Source organism: Gigantopelta aegis, chromosome 6 (genome assembly GCF_016097555.1).
Source record: "Gigantopelta aegis isolate Gae_Host chromosome 6, Gae_host_genome, whole genome shotgun sequence".
NCBI lineage: Eukaryota > Metazoa > Mollusca > Gastropoda > Neomphalida > Peltospiridae > Gigantopelta > Gigantopelta aegis.
Genome location: NC_054704.1, coordinates 13,862,672 through 13,871,606, shown reverse-complemented (window position 1 = coordinate 13,871,606; position 8,935 = coordinate 13,862,672). Strand labels below are relative to the sequence as shown.

At 37.8% G+C, this 8,935-nt stretch overlaps 1 pseudogene; it reads left to right on the top strand.

Annotated features, from left to right (window-relative positions):
* Positions 1–2,945: 2,945 nt before the first annotated feature.
* LOC121374865 lies at positions 2,946–5,311 on the top strand (annotated as a pseudogene).
* Positions 5,312–8,935: the final 3,624 nt, after the last annotated feature.

Below are 8,935 nucleotides of genomic sequence, written 5' to 3'. Positions count from 1 at the left end.
ACAAACCATGGCCTTTGTTGAACCAGTTATGGATCACTGGTCGGTGCAAGTGGTTTACACCTACCCATTGAGCCTTGCGGAGCACTCACTCAGGGTTTGGAGTCGGTATCTGGATTAAAAATCCCATGCCTCGACTGGGATCCGAACCCAGTACCTACCAGCCTGTAGACCGATGGCCTGCCACGACACCACCGAGGCCGGTATAAAAAAACAAGGGATAAGAAATCGATTTTGCAATGAAGTGCTGTTAAAAAGTTTTCGATTCATTTTGTCGAGCACCTGGTTTGCATCCTTCCAGTGCTGATGCAAATCCTCAAATTCGGGCAAAACCGATAGAGATATTCTGGCAAAATGAGCTTGCCTAAAACCATGTATTTCCATCATTCTACTCACAATATTAGTTGTAATCCATGTAAAAATGCGTATTTTTTCATTTGCAATCGTATATAGCCGTTTGGCAGTAAATCTAATATAAATACATGCTGTTATTCAGATTCGGATATTTTCGTTTATTTCGTGCAAAATTCAGCCTACCCCCTAAAAACGTGGAGCCAGTACGCCTATGATCGCAATTAACGCACTAAATTACATTTTTATAGCATAACATTTAAAAAATAATATGCTGTATACAAAATGTGGTTTCTAGGGGAGTATAATTCGAAACTAGGAAATTCCCTGAAAAGACAGTATTTAACAGACTAATGTGGTGAATGTTTTTCATTTTAACCAGTAAGATTTATTATCTTGGTCAGCTGAATGCAACATCTTTCCCCTCGACGAACCCATTCTCTGATGAGTTTCTTCCTACTCGAACCAGTGCCCTACTACTAGTATATATATCATAGGCCGCGGTATGTGCTGTGGGGAAGTGTATATACAATATATCCCTTGCTGCTAATGGAAAAATGTGCCGGGTTTCCTTAAACTACGTGTCACAATGACCAAATGTTCGTTAAACAAAACAAAAAGTAATATTTTATTTAACTTTAAGTACATCTGATGTATACCAGTGAATAACTGATCTATCAGAAAACCCCCCAAACCCCCCAAAAAAACAACAACAAAAAAACGAAAAGACAAAAAAGAAGAAAAGAACAAACATTTACTTTGCTTGAAGTAATGGAGATAGGCCTATAGAACGATAGCCTCCCCCCACCCCCCACCCCTCATTACACCTTTTCCAGACGACCTTTCATATATAAAACACAACATTGTATCCCTCCAAATATGGGTGGCTCCCAAATATAAAATCCTGGGTACGTCAGCGCAAATGCCAGTGATTAAAAAGTGAGATTATAATTATGTGTTCGAGATGCGTTGCTATTATTACTACCTCCTACCAGGTACTGAAAAATATGAGCATTGTATAAATAAATATTAGCATGAATATTTGCTAATGAAAATCGAAGACTTTGTAACAGCAGTGGTAAATCGACCAAGCAGAGAGAGAGAGAGAGAGAGAGAGAGAGAGAGAGAGAGAGAGAGAGAGAGAGAGAGAGAGAGAGAGAGAGAGAGAGAGAGAGAGAGAGCAGGCGCGTGTCTACGGTCGATTTGTTTTTCGGAAATTTATATTTAAAAAAATAAAATTTGCTTGAGTTGGGGGTGACCTCCCGAACCCTCCCGCCCCTCCCCGCATACACACGCGTCTGTATGCATCATTCTGGCTAACTGACCTAGAATTGGAGGGCGGGGACTGGATGGGTTGTAGTGCTCCTCACCCCATCCCAACTTGATGTTTGTTCGTACTACACTACTAGCTAAAATTTGAAGTTTTGTTGGTCAATAATTCCATTTTATTTAAATGTGAAAAAGGAGAAAAAAAAAATAAAAGGAAAAATGTTTTGGAAGCAATGATGAACATTTTCTATTTTCATGTGCCATTTACAAAATCAATGGTCACAATACACGTTGATATTAAAACCCTTAGTGAAGAATGTTGTCTGTTCCTGGAATCAAACATTTATATTTTGTTAATTAGTTTATATCCTGTTGAACTGTAAATTTGATTATTCTTTACTTAATCTGTCTCTACTAGTTGATATTCGTTTTGTATACAAATGGAATAATAATAATAAAATAAAATAGAAATAAATTAAAAAATCACGAAAATATATTTTCAGACGATATTCTTCGACATGCGTATTTTTACTTTACCAATGTTTTTACAAATTGCATGTTTTACTGTTCATGTCAAGCCAAAGTTTTAAAAAATCCACAAACCCCCAGATAACAACCCCTTCCCTCCTCCAACTCCCAAAAAATCAACCAAAAAACCGAATCCCCCAAAAAACTAACGACATCCAACAACCAAACAAACAAACAAAAAACAAAACAAAAACAAACAAAAACGCAACAAACAAAACAAAACAACCTTTTATTTTTATTATTATTATTTTATTTTTTTGCTGGAACGGGTTAGGGTTAGGATTAGGGTTAGGGTCAACTTTTATTCTGTGTTTCTCATGTATCTGTTTTGCTAAAATTAATATCATTCAATAACAGGACACACATTCCCATTTAAACAAAAACTGCAAATAAAAAAGGCTTCAGTTACAATTGCCTTGTTTTGATCAACTCAGTCGTTGCATGTGTTAGCCAGGGCGGAGTCTGCATATAATTAACCTAGAATCGACCCGAAAATACAATAATGATTTTTACTGCTCAGAAATGTTATTTTCTGTTGTAATGTTGAGTCGAAGGTAACAATTAACTTGGTATAATACCACAAACATACCAAACACAAATTCCTCTTTATAAATAGACTATACACGATGTATGTTAGAATAGCAAGACGGTAAAAATAGCCTTGCAGTAACCACGAACGTAAACAAGACCACGAGGACAACCGAGAACGACCGAGTGCGTTCTAGAACATTGGAATCTGGAACGTTCGATTGCGCCAGCGAACAGTATATAAACGGCGCCCACTGCATGCTGTTAGTTTATTCGAAAGCTTTAACGAGACACTTATAAAAGAGTTAGAAGAATTAACACGAGCCATTTTGTTATAAAAGTGTTAGAAGAATTAACACGAGGCATTTTGCTACACGAAGCAGAAGGTTATATTATTACAGAAGAAGCAACAAGAAGTCAGTTATCAGGAAAATATGGCAAACAACAAAGCACCCGCTATTGGAATTGACCTGGGGACGACCTACTCGTGTGTTGGAGTTTTTGAACATGGGAAAATCGAGATTATCGCCAATGACCAGGGAAACCGAACCACCCCGAGCTATGTGGCTTTCACAGACACAGAGAGACTGATCGGTGACGCCGCTAAGAACCAGGTGGCCATGAATCCACAGAACACTGTGTTCGACGCCAAGAGACTGGTCGGGAGGAAATTCGACGATTATTCCGTCCAGAGCGACATAAAGCACTGGCCGTTTAAAGTGATCAACAGCGCCGGTAAGCCGGTCATTCAGGTGGAATACAAAGGTGAAAACAAGGTGTTCACACCTGAAGAAATCAGCTCTATGGTGCTCACCAAGATGAAGGAAACGGCGGAAAGTTACCTGGGACAGAAAGTCACAGATTGCGGTAATAACGGTTCCAGCGTACTTCAACGACGCCCAACGACAAGCGACGAAAGATGCCGGGGTAATCGCCGGACTCAATGTTCTCAGAATCGTCAACGAACCCACAGCGGCAGCTCTCGCCTATGGACTGGATAAAAACCTTAAAGGTGAGAAAAACATTCTCATCTTTGATCTTGGTGGCGGCACGTTTGATGTGTCAGTTCTGACTGTTGACGAGGGGTCTATATTTGAAGTGAAATCCACCGCTGGAGACACCCACCTCGGGGGAGAAGACTTTGACAACAGAATGGTGAGTCATTTCATCCAAGAGTTTAAGAGAAAGAACAAGAAGGACATTAGCGGCAGTGCACGTGCAGTTCGACGTCTGCGAACTGCGTGTGAGCGCGCCAAACGTACTTTGTCCACTAGTTCTGAAGCCAGCATTGAGATCGACTCACTTTTCGAAGGAATAGATTTCTACACCAAAGTGACAAGAGCTCGTTTTGAGGAGCTGTGTGCGGATCTGTTTAGGGCCACCTTAGAACCCGTGGAGAAAGCTCTAAAAGACGCCAAGATGGACAAATCTAGAATTGACGAAATCGTTCTCGTTGGAGGATCAACAAGGATTCCAAAAATCCAAAACATGTTGAAGAGCTTCATGAATGGCAAGGACCTGAACAAGTCTATAAATCCGGACGAGGCTGTGGCATATGGTGCGGCAGTACAGGCGGCAATTCTCAGCGGAGACAGCAGTGACATCATCAAAGATGTCTTACTCGTTGACGTCGCTCCTCTTTCTCTGGGTATCGAAACGTCCGGAGAGGTGATGACGAAACTGATTGAGAGAAACACCACGGTGCCAACGAAAACCTCGCAGGTGTTTACAACGTACTCGGACAACCAACCAGCTGTCACTATTCGCATCTTCGAGGGTGAGAGAGCTTTAACTAAAGACAATAACCTCCTTGGGAAATTCGATCTCACTGGGATACCCCCAGCGCCGAGAGGAGTTCCTCAGATCGAAGTCACCTTTGATATCGATGCCAATGGAATCCTGAACGTCTCTGCTGCCGACAAGAGCACTGGGAAGTCGAAATCCATCACGATAACGAACGACAGAGGTCGACTGAGCAAGGAGGAGATCGAGAGAATGGTGAACGAGGCGGAAAAGTACAGAGACGAAGATGACAAACACAAGGAGAGAATCGGCGCCAGGAATCAGTTCGAGAACTACCTGTTCAGTGTGAAGGGCGCGGTGAGCGAGGCAGGCGACAAACTGGAGAGTTCCGACAAGGAGGCGGCCGTGAAGGCGTGTGAGGAGGCCGTGCAGTGGCTCGACAACAACTCTCTAGCGGAGAAGGAAGAATACGAGTACAGGAACAAGGAGCTACAGAAAGTTTGTTCGCCCATCATGGCCAAACTTCACGGACAGGCACAGAACAATGGACAGCCTGGCTTTAATTCTAACTCAGGAGCCAGTTCTAAAGGTGGACCAACCATTGAAGAAGTGGACTAAAACGTATATTCCATAATGAACTTGTATATATATATATATATATATATATATATATATATATATATATACATGTGCGTGTGTGTGTGTGTGTGTGTGTGTGTGTGCGTGTGTGTGTGTATGATTGTATGCAGGACTGAATCAACGACTATATCTCATTGACTGTGATAAACAATTGTTCGGACTTGGTATGTTTTTTACCAGAATATTATTTAATATATTTGTTTTCTGTTATTTCATATTGTTTAACATGTTAAAAATAAATGTTTGAAAATTTAAATATTTTTTGTTTTCTTTTTGTAATAACAATATACAGGAAATCTATATGAACATAAGATATTGATTATTAAATGCCGATTAACAATAATTATACCATCTTCTTATTGAAGCATCCATATGTATTTTAAAAAGTCCCAAAAACTGTATTAACATTTAATGATTAATCTATTATGATCTTAGCTAGAAGATAGACTTAGAGAAAGAGAAGAAACCGGGTTTTACCACATGGTTTTTCTTGTGTATGGGTATGCGTATTTTATATGTGGTTTTCTGATGGAATGAGGCCAGTAATTCCAACTACCCTATGACGATATGAGAAATTATACTTATATTAAATTTTATTAGCCATTGTATAATCGTGAATTTATGTCATATTGGGCCATATAACCGTAAATAAAATGTGTTGAGTGCGTCGTTAAATAAAAAAGCCCCAAACATTATGTCATATTGGAATAGAAATGCATTGCAAGGAAATCCCTTACGAAAATAATGTTTGAAAATGAGTGAAGAAAATAGATCAGACAACGAATGAGGGAGACAACTCCTGTGAGCATAAAATACAGCTCTCCGACATTTATTTCATTCCAAGGGCGGGATTAAGCTCAGTCAGTTGAGCGCTCGCCTGAAGTGCTTGTGTCCCAGGATCGAACCACCTCGGGTGATTAATTAAACTGATTGTTTTTTTCTCGTTCCAAACACCGAACCACAACTGGTCAAAGGCCGTGGTATATCCTGACTCGTAGTCATCAGTGGAAACCCGGTACATTTTGTCTAATGCAACAAGGTATCTTTAAAATGCATTATCTCACACGCACATACCACGACCTTTAATATACCAGTCGTGGAGTACTGGCTGGAACGAGAAATAGCTCAATGGGCCCCCCCCCCTCCCGCAATTTTGCTGCTTTTTCTAAATTATAATAGACATTTATTTTGACTAAGTATTTCTTGTCAAATTATGAACACACACACACACACACACACACACACACACACACACACACACACACACACACACACACCCTCTCTCTCTCTCTCTGTCTGTCTGTCTGTGTGTGTGTCTCTCTCTCTCTCTCTCTCTCTCTCTCTCTCTCTCTCTCTCTCTCTCTCTCTCTCTATATATATATATATATATATATATATTTATACATGTATATATATTGTTTTGCCAATGTAATGATATTTATAACAGTGTTTCCATCAGGGTACCCTAAGAGAAACTTTGTTGGGACCATGGTAATGTCAGTACCTGCTACTTCCCTTAATTAAGCATTGTACATGAGAACATTAAAAAAACATGAATGAGAATATGTTTCTATATACTTATTACAAAAGCTGCAATTTGGACTGGTTATCAATTTAATTTTAAAGAGGAAATTATTTGTTGGAAGAATTCTTTGAATTATTCGATATTGAAAGCATATTAATTTAGTATCTTTTGTCATATTAAACACAGTAGTATTAACAGTCAAGCATAGTCTTTTTCAGTATTGAGCTCCTTATCCCATCTTGAAATATATCTTGGAGCACATAAAGATGAACTTAAGTATGTATTATATATATGTTTTGATCCTTTTTTGTTATACAGTATTGTATGTATACATTTTGGCCAAAATAAGAACTCTGAAGTAAGTTTTTTTTTGGAAAGATTGGGCCATCTGTTTAGTATTACCCTTCGAAAATCGTAAAAGGAGGACGGAAACCACAAAAATCACAAATGTATTATAGTTAAATAAATTTCCGCCCATATCGAATATATAATGTATATTAGTAATACCTAATAAATTTCAATTTTTATAATAAATGCTTTTATTGTTAATTAACATTAATGAGTTATGCCAACAGGTTTAGAGGGTATGTCATCTTCGGATAAGTCTACTTGATGTTTATAGGGTGCATAGACATTTTTGTTTGCCGCAGAGTCTATGGTAATCGTCCCCAACACTGGTGATTAAAATATGTTTGTTAGGAAGTTGACAGTGGAGATTAACCCACGACGACTCCGAGCAATTGATTAATCTCCTTATCCAGGTTAATTTAAGAGCGTTAATACAAAATTCCAAATTAATCATATTTAAGCCTCCATTTTCAATTTTTAGTTTTAACGTTTTTTCTGGCTATGCGATCAACAGATTTTTTTTCCAAATATAAGAATAGAACATTTGATTTTTTTGTTTTAAAGGAACAGACCCTACTTTTTAAACACTAAGGCACATGTTTCGCTATTAGAGCCGTTTATGATCAAAGACTCCTAGTGTTTAAACACTAAGGCACATGTTTCGCTATTAGAGTCGTTTATGATCGCTGAAATCAAACTTTACTTATATTTTATTGTTTAGATTATCCATTTCCGTACATCCGAAGTGTTTCTGGTATCCTGGAGTTTCTAATACCACAAAATACATTTTTCATATTTTAAAAAAACGCACGTGCGTCTGACAAGTAAGGGTTATGGAGTCGCGTTTAGTTTATGTTTTTTAAGGGCATTTCAACGTCACAGACTGTTGTTTCATTCTGTTGTATCTTATCTTATAGTGTCCATTTTGTACGGGTTGAATCTAGTGTCTAGGTGAAAAGTGTGCCATAGTGTTTAAAAACTAGGGTCTGTCCCTTTAATGTTTCCCAATTAGGGTTGGGAATGCTAATAATCAAATGTTTCACAATTAGGGTTGGGAATGCTAATAATCAAATGTTTCCCAATTAGGGTTGGGAATGCTAATAATCAAATGTTTCCCAATTAGGGTTGGGAATGCTAATAATCAAATGTTTCCCAATTAGGGTTGGGAATGCTAATAATCAAATGTTTCCCAATTAGGGTTGGGAATGCTAATAATCAAATGTTTCCCAATTAGGGTTGGGAATGCTAATAATCAAATGTTTCCCAATTAGGGTTGGGAATGCTAATAATCAAATGTTTCACAATTAGGGTTGGGAATGCTAATAATCAAATGAACCAATTTGGAAAGCGCTAAGGTTTTGATAACAACAATCCTTCCTAATAAAGTGAGATGTCTTTTTGACCAAGCTTTCAATAATTTTGAAATTTCATTAACCTTTTCTGTATAATTTAATGTTACAATTTCTTCTAAATTTACACTGAATTTTATTCCTAAAAAAGTAAAGTTATCCTGCGACCATTTCAGGTTTTTCTCCTAACAAATTTGAAACCTGTTTTGTGCGTTTGCTCCAATCCATATAACAGTAGTTTTTTCAATATTTGGTTTTAGCGACGGGGATCGATGTTAGACCGACCGCGCATCAAACAAACGCTTTACCATTGGTGATTACGAACCAGAATTACCAAAAAAACAAAACCAACTTTAACTTTATCTGATTCCAAAACTGTTCGAAGAACTGATACTGATATACATTATGGTCTATTTTTTAAACGTAGGTGTTGTAGTAACACGGAATAAATTCAGGCTTTGTAAATTCGGCACTAAATATTTAGTAAATTCACAGTGTACGCATGTGGAATGCCTCTGTACTAAATGAATGTACTACTTGTATCAGCGATAAAGGTAAGTAAATGAATATACTAAAAACTGGTTCAAAAAAAAAAAAAAAAAAAAAAAAAAAAAGAAATGAGAGAAAGAAAAAAGAAAAGAAGCAACAAATATTTCTA